The sequence below is a fragment of the Heterodontus francisci genome, chromosome 21 (genome assembly GCF_036365525.1).
Source record: "Heterodontus francisci isolate sHetFra1 chromosome 21, sHetFra1.hap1, whole genome shotgun sequence".
Classification (NCBI taxonomy): domain Eukaryota; kingdom Metazoa; phylum Chordata; class Chondrichthyes; order Heterodontiformes; family Heterodontidae; genus Heterodontus; species Heterodontus francisci.
In genome coordinates this window covers 55303673-55318731 of record NC_090391.1, presented here as the reverse complement: position 1 = coordinate 55318731, position 15059 = coordinate 55303673, and the positions used below count along the sequence as shown (strand labels likewise).

General features: G+C 43.4%; 1 pseudogene; it reads left to right on the top strand.

Moving 5' to 3' along the window:
- The first annotated feature begins 3822 nt into the window (after positions 1–3822).
- The window catches only part of LOC137381133 (G-protein coupled receptor 15-like), a 47059-nt pseudogene continuing 35822 nt past the window's right edge, over positions 3823–15059 (top strand).

Sequence of the window (15059 nt, the reverse complement as noted above, 5' to 3'; positions counted from 1 at the left end):
GGAAACAGATGGGTATTTACAACAATCTACGATGGTTTCATGGCCATCATTAGACTAGCTTTAAGTTACAAATTTATTAATTGAATTTAAATTCCATCTTTTTCCTGCGGTGGGATTTGAACCCATATTCCCAGAGCAAGACCTGGACTTTTGAGTTACTAACCCAATGACAATAACAGTACGCCACTGCCTCCCCTCATTTAAATCAATCCCAGTCTCAGGCCGAAAAGGCTGTTTCCAGTCGAAGTAAGGCGGAGAGGGAAGCGAACAAGGCAAAGGAACAGCTCACAAGAGCGGAACATAAATACTCTGACTTACAGACCGCAATGACAGTTATGCATCACTCCCAGACAGAGCGTGCCTACCAGTCAGCAGATAATACCAAATGTCAGCAGGAGATAAGTAAACTACAGTCTCAACTCTCAGCACAAAGGGGTATAATGTGCGCGTTTGCGGATAGGGAGGATGATGACAATGATGACATTAAGTGGACCGATTGGCAGACCAGGCCAGTAGGGACCATAACGATGAAAACGGTTCATGGGATGATCCACCTCCAGAACCGCCTGAACCACCAATTGAGCCGTCGGACCCAACCTGGCCTTACCTATGGCACCATTGATAACGAGGCGAAAAGCCGGGGTCCAAGTGGCAGACACTGACATATACTAACACGGATACGATCACTCAATTGGTGGAAATGTGGAAGGAGTTGCCAAGAATAACGGAGAAGGGCGGCTGTACGTTACTTTTGCAGCTATAACCCATTAACGGGCTCTACACTGATTGGACAATAGAGAGGAGGTTGAACTATTTGGAATGTGTTTAGATCCCATACTCTTCTCTGCATTGCCACAAGCACAGCAAGGTGGCGAGGGTACCCCAGATGAAATGAAGAGAGAAATATTGGCAGCATCAGGATGTAATAAAGGCGATCACATGGAAGGCTTGCACAAGTGCCGGCAGGTGTCGAATGAACATCCGATGGCGTTTGCCAATTGGTTAAGGAATACTTTCAATGGAGTTTATGGGCCTGGACTAGACAGAAGTAACCTTGGGAATAACACATCTAGATGGGTGCACACCTTGATATCTCGTTCTAATGAGAGTAGTCAGAATGCATGTGAGGGTTATGATATGGAAGACCAAACCCACACAGAACAGTGTGCTCTCCGACATATGACCCATTTATGGGAAAGAGTCCTGGGAAAACGGGAAAAAGATTAAGACAAGGGAAAGGGCAAAATCAGCGGCTTTCACCAGAGGGGACCAGGAACAGTATGGAGAAATGAGGGGCCCAGGAAAGGTCGAGGTGCCACAGCAAGGGTACCACCATTACCCCCCCCCCCCCTTTACGAAGAACAAGTCGGGCGAGGTAGAGCCATGGCCAGGAACAATTCCCCCCTGCCCATAATCGGCAGATGTTATAATTGCAGGAAGCAAGGGCATTTCGTTCGTGATTGTAATGCACTCCGGCGACATATAAGGGAAAGAGAACGCAGAGTACCGTCCCTGTGCCCTCTGTTGCATTTGGAAGGGGCCAGGAGACCAGTGCATCAGCAGCAGGAGCGCTAGTGTGGTCGATACCATCCTATAGTTCCTGTTAGTTAAATCCAGAGAAGAGCTGGACAGAAGGAAGGGTCGACCCAGTCGATTACCTGGAATTCTGAAATAAAAGCAAAATACTGCGGATGCTGGAAATCTGAAATAAAACCAAGAAATGTTGACCCGAAACGTTAACTCTGCTTCTCTTTTCACAGATGCTGCCAGACCTGCTGAGTGGTTGCAGCGTTTCTTGTTCTTATTTCAGATTTCCAGCATCCGCAGTATTTTGCTTTCCCTTTACATAATCTCTTGAAAAAGAACTCCGAGTGGGTGTGGACACCAGAGTGTACGTCATCAGTTGCAGAATTAAAACAGGCACTAGCCACAGCCCCGGCGCTACAGGTGCCGGACCCATCCCTACCCTTTTTCCTCGAGGTTGCTACCACAGATACTACCTTATCAGCGGTATTGCTTCAGGAAACACATGGTCGGTTTTGTCTCGTGGCGTACATGTCTCACTTGTTAATATCAATAGAACGAGCTTTTACAGTGTGTGAAAAGCATTTGCACTCGTAGTTCAATAATTTCAGGGCATGACAGCCCCCCATTTTACTTTCATTTTTAGTTATTTTTCCTTCCTTTTTTCTACATTCTTTTTTACATTTTTTACAATCTTTTTTTGCATTTATTTCATTTCATCTTAGTTTGGTCAGTTTGCTTACCCACTGTTTTTTTCAGGTTTGCACTTGCTGCTGTTCAATATTCAGTGTATTTACACCTAATCTGTACTAATGCTTTGTCTTTCAACACACCATTAACATATTGTTTGCCTTTGCTCCGTGACCTTTTGGTCAGCTATGTGGCCTGGTCCAATCTACAACTTCTCCTTTGTTATCTCTTGCCCCACCCCCAACTCCCTTGCTTATAATCTGTGACTTTTCTTATACTTGTCAGTTCCGAAGAAGGGTCACTGACCCGAAACGTTAACTCTGCTTCTCTTTCCACAGATGCTGCCAGACCTGCTGAGTGATTCCAGCATTTCTTGTTTTTATTTCAGATTTCCAGCATCCGCAGTATTTTGTTTTTATTTACTAGATGTGGGTTGCCTTGAAGCATAGAATCAGATCAAGGGTCTCACTTCACTGCTGAAGTGATGCAGAGTGTGATGACTATCATGGTGACTGATCAGAAATTCTATTTAGCCTATCACCCTCAGTCAAGTGGGATGGTAGAAAAATTGAACATGACTTTAAAGGGAATGTTGAGAAAGACAGTGCAGCAAAATAATTCAACCTGGTATAAGGTCCTATCCTACGTCCTGTTGGGAATCAGAAACACGGTATCCATCGCGACTGGATTTGCCACACTCACCTCCACCCGCCCCCCCCCCCCCCACTCCCCCCCCCATGCCCGAATGACGGGACGACAAATGCGAGGGATAGAAACATTGTTGGGGTTAGATCGTTATGAACCTGAGATAACTGCCCTAACCCATGAGAAATTTATGAATCAGTTATTGGAGCACTTGCGGGCAACTCAGAAAAAAGCAGCGGTACAAAAGAGATGGAAACGAAAACAGAGTGAGGCATATTTTGCTGGAAAGATAAAGATGGTGGAACTAGAAGTGGGGCAACAAGTTATGGTCCGAATCCAACAGTCAGAAACTTTCTTGTCCCCAAAATACATTGGGCCATACCGTATTGTGGATAAAGCCAGTCCGTCGGTACACATGGTGATGATGGTGAAGGATAGGGCACGCTGGTACCATGTGAACCAACTTAAACTGTACGGAAAACAGAATAGCCGGCAACAGCATGTAGAGTTAGATGCACTCGGAGAGGTAGAGATGGGGCAACTGGGAAACGCTCCTGCCCATGGACGAAATGAACAAGATCAGAGTCCTCAGTTCTTAGAGGATGATATGGGAAACTTAAGTTTTGCATTCCAGAGAATGTTTCCAGAGGACCCAGAAGAAGCCACTTCCTCTTGTGCCACAGAAGTTGAGAAAGGTAGCATCAAAGCAGAGAAATTAAATGTGGAACCAGCTGTCCATTGAAAAAAGATGCAGCTTAAGCCACACCTTCAGACAGAGTCGAGATGAATGGGGAAACCAGAGGGTAGTGGTGCATCAGAACAAGGGGTACGGGGTCGATTAATCCGCATAAGTGATGATGAGTTTGACCCCGCAGGGGTACATTTATCAGAACTGTAAATAAGAGCAGGTGTTATCTTGATCTTACAGGTAACAGAATGAGACATGGGCATCTATCGCTAGTGATGACTGCTGCAGCTGTAGCCATCAACACATTGAAGAAAGATGTCAGACCATATAACATCAAGTGCTGTAACGGGAACTGGTTCGGTGGGGACATTCAGATGACATCGTCTGACCAGTCGAGGTACATGGCAAATATCACAGGCTATGGGAAGTTGCATTTGGGGGCGAGTGGTGGAAGCAGTGGGCTTCTTTTGTAAATGTTACTATCAGACAGTGGGTATGTGTCGAATGCCTTACGGGACCGACCAGGGGGACCAAATTTCCTGTATGGGAATACGATGCTAAAGAGTGTAAGAACCGATCACTGTGTGCGAAGCAGCAGGTGATAGGCTTTTATTGGCTCCAATGTGTTGGGACAAATAAAAGGGGCAGTTCCGACTCCAGGTCGTGAGTGTAATCAGGCTAGAAGCTCCAACCACCACGGTTAACCCCACATCCGAATTACTGACGAGTTGGGTTACAATCCAGCAGCCCCAAGTGACTGATCTCCCTTTCCCTGCCTTAACTGCAGGACCAGAAATTGGACCTGTGATAATAAAAGTTAGAACATTGTATATGATAATATACAGCATGAGTTGGTACCGGTAATATTAAATATCTCAGATATCCAGCGTCCGGACTGGTGCCCTGAGAAGACCCAAGGGTTGTACAAGGTACTACTGCAGCAATTGTTGAGACAAGAATTTGGTAATGAAGGAATAATAAAGTGAAAGAGACGTAAACGTAGTTTAGTGAATGACACAGCCACAGTCTTTCGTACAGGAACTTCAATTGTCAAGACTATAGATTTGGAAAATGTGGACCCGAAGGTTAGAACTCTCAGCCAGCTAATAAAGGATATTTTGAAAAAGGAACAAAGGGACAGAGTGGTGCAGCTAAAGTAGGACAGGATTTGACGAAAACAGTGACAGGACTGGTGAGAGTACTGGAAGGTAATGCTCACGATATTAATGATATAATAGAAAAGGTAAAGGAGGTCTATGACATTTCAAATAATGAAAGTGTTTGCACTTCATATATTTCGTGGATGTTAGAACAAAGTCAAGAAAATTTGAGGAAAATTGATGCGGGACAGTTTGGATAAATGATACCCAGCTGGATGACTGAGCTAGTCAGAAAAATGATAAAATTACCAGATGCCAACTCAGAAAACTTGTTAAGGTATGGAAGGGTCACGAGTGTGTAAGTACAAGATCTATGAATATTGGAGTAGTATTGGGAATACTTGTAATTCCGAGAGATAAGTTAGGGATGCAATTATACAAAGTAGAAAATACAGGGGTGATAAGGGGAAAATATTACATAAAATACCATGATATTTTACCCTATGTTCTGGAAATTGGAGAAGAGATAGTTGGAACAACATTGTCTGAGTATAGTCTGGAAAACCAGGTGGTCATATGTCCTCATCCTATATATAAAACAGCAGAATCAAAATATGGATTTAATGTCACTGTAAATGGCACCATCGAGACGAGGGAAGCATTGTCAGGGCTAACATATGTGGTCTACATAGGAAGAGGAAGATGTTGCTTAAGCACCACGGCGAAGGAATATCAGTATGGACGTGATTAGACTTGCCCGGTGAGCAACAGTACGTTTTGTTTTAACTCACAAATACCAACCAGAGTAGGGAAGATGGAGTTCGTAGACATACGTAAATGAATGTCGGAAGCTATAACTGTGACAGAAAGTATGAAGGAGGATTTGACAAATTACCTCTGGGAATAAGAATATACTATTCAACCATTGCCCACACGCTTGGGCAAAGAGAGACAGCAGCTAGAAGCCATTTCTGTAGTGTACTACAATCTGGAACAACAGTCAAAGAAGCTACAAGATGAGACTGATGAGATAAACGATTCTACCTGGTGGGAGGACTTATGGAACTGGGGGTCAAACGTGCAGATACACACCCGGTTTAGAATTATCTCCCATGTCCTGATAGTGGTTTTGGGTATCATGGAGATATATGTGACATGCTTAGTTTGAAAACTTAAGGAAGTAATCCGGCAATGTGAGAGGAGGTATGAATGCAGGTTGGACAGCTACCTTAAAGGCAATAGTATTCGAACTTGCTCTATCAAAGGTAGACAATTAGTTATGGAACACAAGGGTAATTGCATAACCTATTCGCATATACAGAAAATGAGTTAATGAATGATCAACGTACACTAAGAACGGAATTGCGGCTGCATCATGTCAGCACAATTGATTGATTACATAATAGTGATGTTTAAATTGTTCTTTCTTTAACATTACACTGCTTATGCTTATGATTTTGCTTTGAAACTGAAATTATAATTGCACAAGTGTACTACATAAGTGACATGAGAGTGTGATTCCTTGGGCATAGCCCTGCAGGTTGACAGGGGGGACTGTAGGCCCGGCCCAGTAAAACACATAATAACTTAGTTAAAACAAATGGGCACGTCTGACAAAAATAAATAATGTGTTAAAACAGAGGGGGTATGTGTAGAACGGGGCCACAGCACACAGATGGCCGAGGAATTATAAACAGTATAGATAAGACATATTGATGACACCAGACCCTGTCTTTCATGTAGCAAATAAAGGGGGACGTCAAGGATACTAGATAAGACCTGACTCATTGTAGATAACGGGAAATTGTGAAGTTTTGATCAGTTTCTCACTGAGCCAAATAAGGAATTATCATTATGTCATTATACCAGACCCCTATGAGTAAGTAAGAGGGCAGGTTCTTGGAAACAAGATTTAACCCTTGACTGAAACTCGGCAAGGTAGGAGAACCACGGGGAACAATACACGAGAAGATAGCCTGAGCCAAAGGCTCAGACAACAGAACAGCAGCCGCGAGTCCGAGACTGATCTCCTCGCGACTTGACGGGTAGTATATTGTACAAGCAGTGAGAGCTTGTACTTTGATGAGTTTTGATATTGTACAAGTACTGAGAGCTTGTATTTGATGATTTTGTATGTGAATAAAATATCGATATACTTTCCCCAATCGGATTCTTTAAGAGTACGTGCACATTAGACACAACAGAGGGAGCTCCCTCCACTTCATATAATGAGAGGGAGCTCCCTCCACCTAACACATAGAGAGGCAGCTCCATCCACTATATGCGTGGACACGGAGCTCGGTCCACTTTATACATAGAGAGGGAGCTCCCTCCACTTTAAACATAGAGAGGGAGTTCCCTCCATTTTATATAGCGAGAGGGATCTCCCTCCACTTTTTACATAGAGAGGGATCTCCCTCCACTTTATACATAGAGAGGAATCTCCCTCCACTTTATACGTAGAGAGGGAGCACCCTCCACTTTATACATGGAGAGGTAGCTCCCTCCAGTTTATCCATAGAGATGCAACTCCCGCCACTTTATACATTGAGACGAAGCTCGGTCCACTTTAGATTTAGAGAGGGAGTTCACTCCACTTTATACGTAGAGAGGGAGCACCCTCCACTTTATACAAAAGTGTGGAGCCTTCACTGTGACTGGACTACAGACTGGACTAAAGTATTGATGTGATGTATTGTTGGTTTACACTCTATCAGTTGGAATTAAGAGTTTTTCCATTTATATGTAGATTATCAGCTGCAGCGCTGATGTTGGTGTTTTATTCAAAAAACAATCCCACATTCTGACTGATTACTTTATAATTCCAGGAGAAGTAATTTCAATGATTGTGAGGTTTGTCTGGAAGAGGCTTTCGGTCCTGTTTATTCCACGCATTGTAGATGAAGTGAAGATTGTAGGTGAACAGGTGGAGACTTGAGAGTTCTGTAGATACATTAAATTATTCACAGAGGTTTGACCATTGAACAAACTGACTTTGAGAATAGAATCATTGGACCTGGGGCTGGTGAACAGAACACAGGCGCAGAATGTTCGGAATAAATCAGATGTGAAAATCAGCATTAAGTAACAGTTTGTAGAGTGTGAGTATTCCACAGGGATAGGGAAGGAAAATGGAGCAGGAAGAACGAAACTGAGTGAAAAGATAAGCAGAAGTAAAGAGAAAGTGAAAGAAGCAGCAGTGTGAATAATTCACTATCATAAAGTGCTGGAATGTCCAGAACAATTAGTGAGAGAAACTGGGAGTTGAAGTTGTCTGTTGTCAGATTGTGTTCATTTTCCTCTTGGACTTGATCGTCTCTGTTGATTTCTGTCAGGTCCTCATTTTGTTTTGGAGAAAGTTCCTATTTCTTACTTAGTGACTGAATAAACAGAAGAGAATCAGTTCTTCACTGATGGTAATGCATTATTTAAATACAGCACTTTAAAATCTCTGTGACTGCTGAATTCAAAAAAGAGCGAGGCTGATGTCAGAAATGTATTTAAATTGATATTTAATTGCCTGTACAAACTAAATATATTGACTATATTGTATAACCAATAAACTGTTCTCCAACACCAATAACCGCAGGGATTATTGCTTGAATGTATTAATTGAGTTGTATTACTGGGATCTATAGATTAGATTTCCTCTAACACTCTGCTGCAGTCTCTCCCTGTGAATCCAGCCTCTCCTCTCACTGTATCGAATCCTCAGTCTCCTCATCCATTGTTTCAGTTTATCGACTTTCCCAAACCATCTCATCCAGTCTCCACTCCTGTTCCAAAATGCCCTTTTCCTTCTCTCCCTACCAATCTCACTCACTAGCTCCACCTCCAGCTGCCTCGTCCAACCTGATAAGAATACAGGAACTTAGGAGCAGGAGATGGCCATTCAGCCCTTCTAGCCTGCTCCACAATTCTAGATCATGGCTGATACTCAAAGTCAGCGCTGCAGTTTTCAGCCTTTTCCCATTTGGTAACATTTCCTATCGGTTCCCTGAACCCAGTGCAACAAACCAACTGCACATCCCGCTCTCCCCAAACCTTCCCAACCAGCAGTCCGGAGACAAATTGCCAATTAACCCATTGGATTCCATCTCTGTGAAACCCCTTCTCATTTCCCCACTGGCACTGCATCCTCACTCAGAACTTCCAGTAGATCCGATGCTGACTTTATTCACTTTCTGTATCAACTTCCCAGTTCATTATTAATAACTGTGTTTTCAAACATGTCACTGTGGCAAAGCACTGCCCAGGTCAATGAATCAGTTTTCGCTGCTCGATGTAGCAACAAAGCTGGAAATTTCAGCCCTGATCCGGTGAAACTGCTGCTTTGTCTCCAGGTCCGATCAATAATTCCTCTGCTTCCTTTTCTCTCTCTTCCAGTTAACTTGGTGGCGATTGTGATCCTGTCCCGAGGAAAGTGCGTTCTCTCCAAATGTATCACTGTTTACCTGGTGGGAATGGCAGTGTCTGATCTCCTGGTCGTCATCACTAATCCCATATTGAGCTGGATTGTTTCAATTTATTTTCCATATTCATTCCTGAGAATTACTCCTGTGTGTTCTCTCATTCATGTTCTGCTTCTGCAACCACAGTTGTTTCTGTCTGGCTCACAGTCGCTTTCACCCTTGATCGATTTTTGGCCATTTGTTGTGAGAAGCTGAAAACAAAATATTGCAGTGAGAAAACGGCGGCTGTGGTTGCAGGAACAGTGAGTGTGATGGGCTATTTAGAGTCTGTCCCCTGGTACTTTACACTAGAACAAGATTCCATTATTGATTATGTTCCCATGGGTTGTGTCCATAAACCGAGCTTCTATTCTTCCCCCTTATGGGGGGGGTATTTGAATTGTTTCACCTCATTTTAACCCCTTGTGTCCCGGTCTTTCTGGTTCTGCTGCTCAATGTTGTGACTGTCAGACGGATTTTATTCTCCAGTAAAGTGCGCAAAGGATTCCGGGGCCACAGCAATGGAGAGAATCACAAGGACCCAGAGATGGAGAATCGCAGGAAATCAATTATTTTACTCTTTAGTATATCGGGCAGTTTTATCCTGTTATAGGTGACCTGGGTTGTGTATAACATTTATGCGTGAATTGCAGATATTCAGTATTTTTCCTCCCTCACTGACCCTCTCTTTATGAAAGAACAAACAGCAAAGATGCTGCAGGTTCTCAGTTCCTGCACTAACACATGTATTTACACTGTGACCCAGACCAAATTCAGACAGGAGCTGAAGAAGGCGGTGAAATACCCTCTCAATATCATTGTTAAATTAGTGAAATCATAGAAAGAGCTGAAGTGTTTCAAACACTGGAATGGTGTTGGGGCAGTAACTGCAGCGACACAGGGACAACAGCAGATGGAGATGGTGAGAGGCGGCAGTCACTGCAGTGAGACAGGGGTACCAGCAAATGGAGACAGTGAGATGGGGTCAGTAACTGCAGTGAGGCATGGACACCAGCAGATGGAGATTGTGAGAGGGGGCAGTAACTGCAGTGAGACAGGACACCAGCAGATGGAGATGGTGAGAGGGAGTCAGTAACTGCAGTGAGACAGGGAGATTCTGTGTTACTGATTTTGATGTTTTCCACAAGTTTGAGGAATTTTCTATGTGTAATCTTGAGATGCTTAACAAAATAATTTCAATACAATTTGTCTTAAATGGCTGTTTACCAACTTTGTGAACATTTGCAACATTAAAGTCGTTCATGTTTGGAAAATTATTGTTAGTGATTAAAGGTCATGCATAAATGAAACAACAGCATCAAATCAAACTCAGACAAACATTTACAAATAAAAACTCTCTAAATAAGTTGTGTTGGGTTCTTCATCACTAACGCTGTGGCATCTCTCTCTCATCTCTCTTTGTATGCTGGTATCTTCTCTACGAAAACTAAGAGTAATTGAAGTTTTGATCCCCTTGTCCTTTGATAGTTAATATTGAATCTGCTTTCAGAAACCTGTCAGACAGTGAATTCCTTAACATAACAACTCCATGACTATTTGTTTCACTCCTCTGCTAGTGTAAACAGTCTCTCCTCATTTCTCCATGCTGAGGGCAAGATTTTGAATACAATTACAAATACAATTGTACAAAATCATGAGAGGTATAGACAGGTTGGATAGCAAGAAGCTTTTTCCCAGAGTGGAGGATTCAGTTACTGGGGGACACGAGGTCAAAGTGAAAGGGGAAATGTTTAGGGGGGATATGCGTCGAAAGTTCTTTACGCAGAGGGTGGTGGGTACCTGGAACGCGTTGCCAGCAGAGGTGGTAGACGCGGGCACGAAAGCGTCTTTTAAGATGTATCTAGACAGATACATGAATGGGCAGGAAGTAAAGAGATACAGACCCTTAGAAAATAGGCGACAGGTTTAGATAGAGGATTTGAATCGGCGTAGGCTTGGAGGGCCGAAGGGCCTGTTCCTGTGCTGTAATTTTCTTTGTTCTTTGTAATTACTTTCTCCAGGACAGCAGCTGCAGAGGAGCTGGAACTTCCTGAATTTGGACAAGCGATCCCTCTGAATACCCCAGGAGAGCAGAGGAAAGAAACAGTCAGGAAGCAAAGGGAAAGAAGTGACACTTTACTGCAGAAGCAAAAACTCTTAGTCAGAATATGGAGGTCGTTATCGCTGAATTTTATGTAAACTGGAGGTGAAAAGTGGAAGATCTTTCATACAATTTGTTTTAAATGACCACTTTGCAGCTTTGTAAAGCCTTGTAACATTAAGTGGCAAATGTTAAGAAAGATTTTTCCAATGAATACAGGGTAATGCATAAATGCAGCAGCACTAAATAAAGTACAAACAGTCATTGACAGATTTAACTGTAAATATGGGTCTGAATTGTTGTGTGAAATGTCACCAGTTGTAACAGTTCTCTTGGCTGTATCATTAACCTGGCTCTCGTTTAAGGCTTTTTCACACAGTGGAATAAAAAATCTGAATAAATGCTGCTTGTTTATGCAACAGTCAAATGCTCCTCTCCAGCAAAATCTGTTTGCGAGAATTTCAAGACAACATAATTGAGATATCTTCAGGCAATTTCTGAACTTTCTCTAAACTGGAGGTGAAAAATGAAAGACATTTCATACAATTTATGCCCAATGGCCATTATCCAAACCGGCCTCTCCATGTTTTAAAATATAGCAGCTTTTCTGCACTTTTAACGAGATTTTGGTGGAGGAAGAGAGAGACACAGACAGACAGGTTTCTGTCTGGAATTGTCCATTTGGGATATGGCTGGAATATCCGCCCCTCCTCCATTCCCTGTTTACACAGAGACTCACATTGAACTGTCCCATACCTGGGAGGAAGTGTTCAGATAGAGGAAGCTGAGAGCTGTTTGGATGAGCTGTACTTTGGGTGGCTTGGCTGTTTGAGTGACTGGTTCTGGGATATATTAGTTCAACATCAGTCTCCATTCTTTCTTTCCATGTGAAGTTGAGTTTCTGTGTCTCAGTCTCTGTGGCTATGTGCTCAGGTGAATTGGAGCTGATTTCAGTGTGTGTGAGTCCAGTCTGAATCCCTGCCTCTCTGTCCCAATCCTATCCCTTTCCCCCAATTCTAACCCAATGCCCCTACCCAGGATTTTTTCTCTTAGGGCGAACTGATGGGGGGAGACGGGTTGGGGGAGGTGTTACAATCCAACGATGGAGCGCAGACCACGTAGAATGCTGAGTATCACATCTTTATTGTCTCTCTCTTTGTCTTTCTCCCTCCTTCTGACTCAATTTCTCTCTCTCCCTCCCTGTTTTTCTCTCTCCATGTGTTTCTCCCTTTCTGTTCTTCTCTCTCCTCTCTCTCTCTTTCTCTCTCTATCTCTCCCTCGATCTCACTCTCTCGAAATTTCTTTCTCAAACTCATTCTCTCGCAATCTCTCTCTCTCTCAATCTCCCATTCTAATTATGTTTTTTTCTCTGTGTGTTTCTTTCTCTCACACTGTCTTTCTCTCTTTCAAACTCTCTCTCAGTCCCTCTCTCTCAACTGCACTCTCTCAATCCATCTCCTTCTCAATTCCTCGATCTCAATCCCTCTCTCTCAATTGCGCTCTTACAATCCTATTCTCTAAATCCCAATCTCTCTTTGTGTTTCTCTTCTGTGTTTCTATGTGTATGATTCTCTTTGTGGCTTTCTCTCCGACTGGCGTTCTGTCTCTCTCTGGTGCCTGCAATTGCTGTGTGTCTGTTTCTTTCCCTCCACTTTTTCCCTTCTACTTTTTATTTATCTATCTTTTGCCTGTATTTTCTGCCTCTTGCTGTCTTTTCACTATTTTTGAGACTTTTCTGTATTCTTTCTATTTCTCTTACCTTTTTTGTCTTTTTCCTATTCCTATTTCCTTGGGGGTGCTTTTGCAAACGCTGTTGGGGAGGGTTTAAACTAATGTGGCAGGGGGAAGGGAACCAAATAAGGAGGTCAGTGGACAGTAAGGAGGTAGTAACTAAGACTGTAAGGAACTAGATAATGAAGTGAGCGTGACTAAGGGAAAGAGCAGACAGGGAGCAGATGATGAATGCAAAGGGACTGGTGGTCTGAGGTGCATTTGTTTTAATGTAAGAAGTGTAGTAGGTAATGCAGATGAACTTAGGGCTTGGATTAGTACCTGGGAGTATGATGTTTTTGCGATTACTGAGACGTGGTTGAGGGAAGGGCATGATTGGCAACTAAATATCCCAGGATATCGATGCTTCAGCGGGATAGAGAGGGAGGTAAAAGGGATGGAGGAGTTGCATTACTGGTCAAACAGGATATCACAGCTGTGCTGAAGGAGGGCACTATGGAGGACGCGAACAGTGAGGCAATATGGGCAGAACTCAGAAATAGGAAGGGTGCGGTAACAATGTTGGGGCTGCACTACAGGCCTCCAAACAGCGAGCGTGGGATCGAGGGACAAATATGTAAACAGATTATGGTAAGATGTAGGAGCAACAGGGTGGTGGTGATAGGAGATTTTAATTTTCCCAACATTGACTGGGATTCACTTAGTGTTAGAGGTCCAGATGGAGCAGAATTTGTAAGGAGCATCCAGGAGGGTTTTCTAGAGCAGTATGTAAATAGTCCAACTCCGGAAGAGGCCATACGGGACCTGGTGTTGGGGAATGAGCCCAGCCAGGTGGTTGAAGTTTCAGTAGGGGACTACTTTGGGAATAGTGATCACAATTCCATAATTTTAGAATACTCATGGACAAAGACGAGAGTGGTCCGAAAGGAAGAGTGCTAAATTGGGGTAAGGCCAACTATCCCAAAATTCGGCAGGAGCTGGGGAATGTAGATTGGGAGCAGCTGTTTGAAGGTAAATCCACATTTGATATGTGGGAGTCATTTAAAGAGAGGTTGATTAGTGTGCAAGCGAGACATGTTCCTGTGAAAATGAGGGATAGAAATGGCAAGATTAGGGAACCATGGATAACAGGTGAAATTGTGAGACTATCTAAGAGGAAAAAGGAAGCATACATAAGGTCCAGGAGGCTGAAGAAAGACGAAGCTTTGGAAAAATATCGGCAATGTAGGACCAATCTGAAACGAGGAATTAAGAGGGCGAAAAGGGGTCATGAAATAGCTTTAGCAAACAGGGTTAAGGAAGATACCAACGCCTTTTATTCATATATAAGGAGCAAGAGAGTAACGAGAGAAAGGATTGGCCCACTCAAGGACAAAGGAGGAAAGTTATGCGTGGAGTCAGAGAAAATGGGTGAGATTCTAAATGAGTACTTTGCATCGGTATTCACCGAGGAGAGGGACATGATGGATGTTGAGGTTAGGGACAAATGTTTGATTACTCTAGGTCAAGTCGGCATAAGGAGGGAGGAAGTGTTGGGTATTCTAAAAGGCGTTAAGGTGGACAAGTCCCCAGGTCCGGATGGAATCTATCCCAGGTTACTGAGGGAAGTGAGAGAGGAAATAGCTGGGGACTTAACAGATATCTTTGAAGCATCGTTAAACACGGGTGAGGTCCCGGAGGACTGGAGAATTGCTAATGTTGTCCCCTTGTTTAAGAAGGGTAGCAGGGAGAATCCAGGTAATTATAGACCGGTGAGCCTGACTTCAGTGGTAGGGAAGCTGCTGGAGAAGATAATGAGGGATAGGATCTATTCCCATTTGGAAGAAAATGGGCTTATCAGTGACAGGCAACATGGTTTTGTGCAGGGAAGGTCATGTCTTACCAACTTTGAATTCTTTGAGGAAGTGACAAAGTTGATTGATGAGGGAAGGGCTGTAGATGTCATATACATGGACTTCAGTAAGGCGTTTGATAAGGTTCCCCATGGTAGGCAGATGGAGAAAGTGAAGTCGCATGGGGTCCAGGGTGTACTAGCTAGATGGATAAAGAACTGGCTGGGCAACAGGAGACAGAGAGTAGCAGTGGACGGGAGTTTCTCAAAATGGAGTCGTGTGACCAGTGGTGTTCCC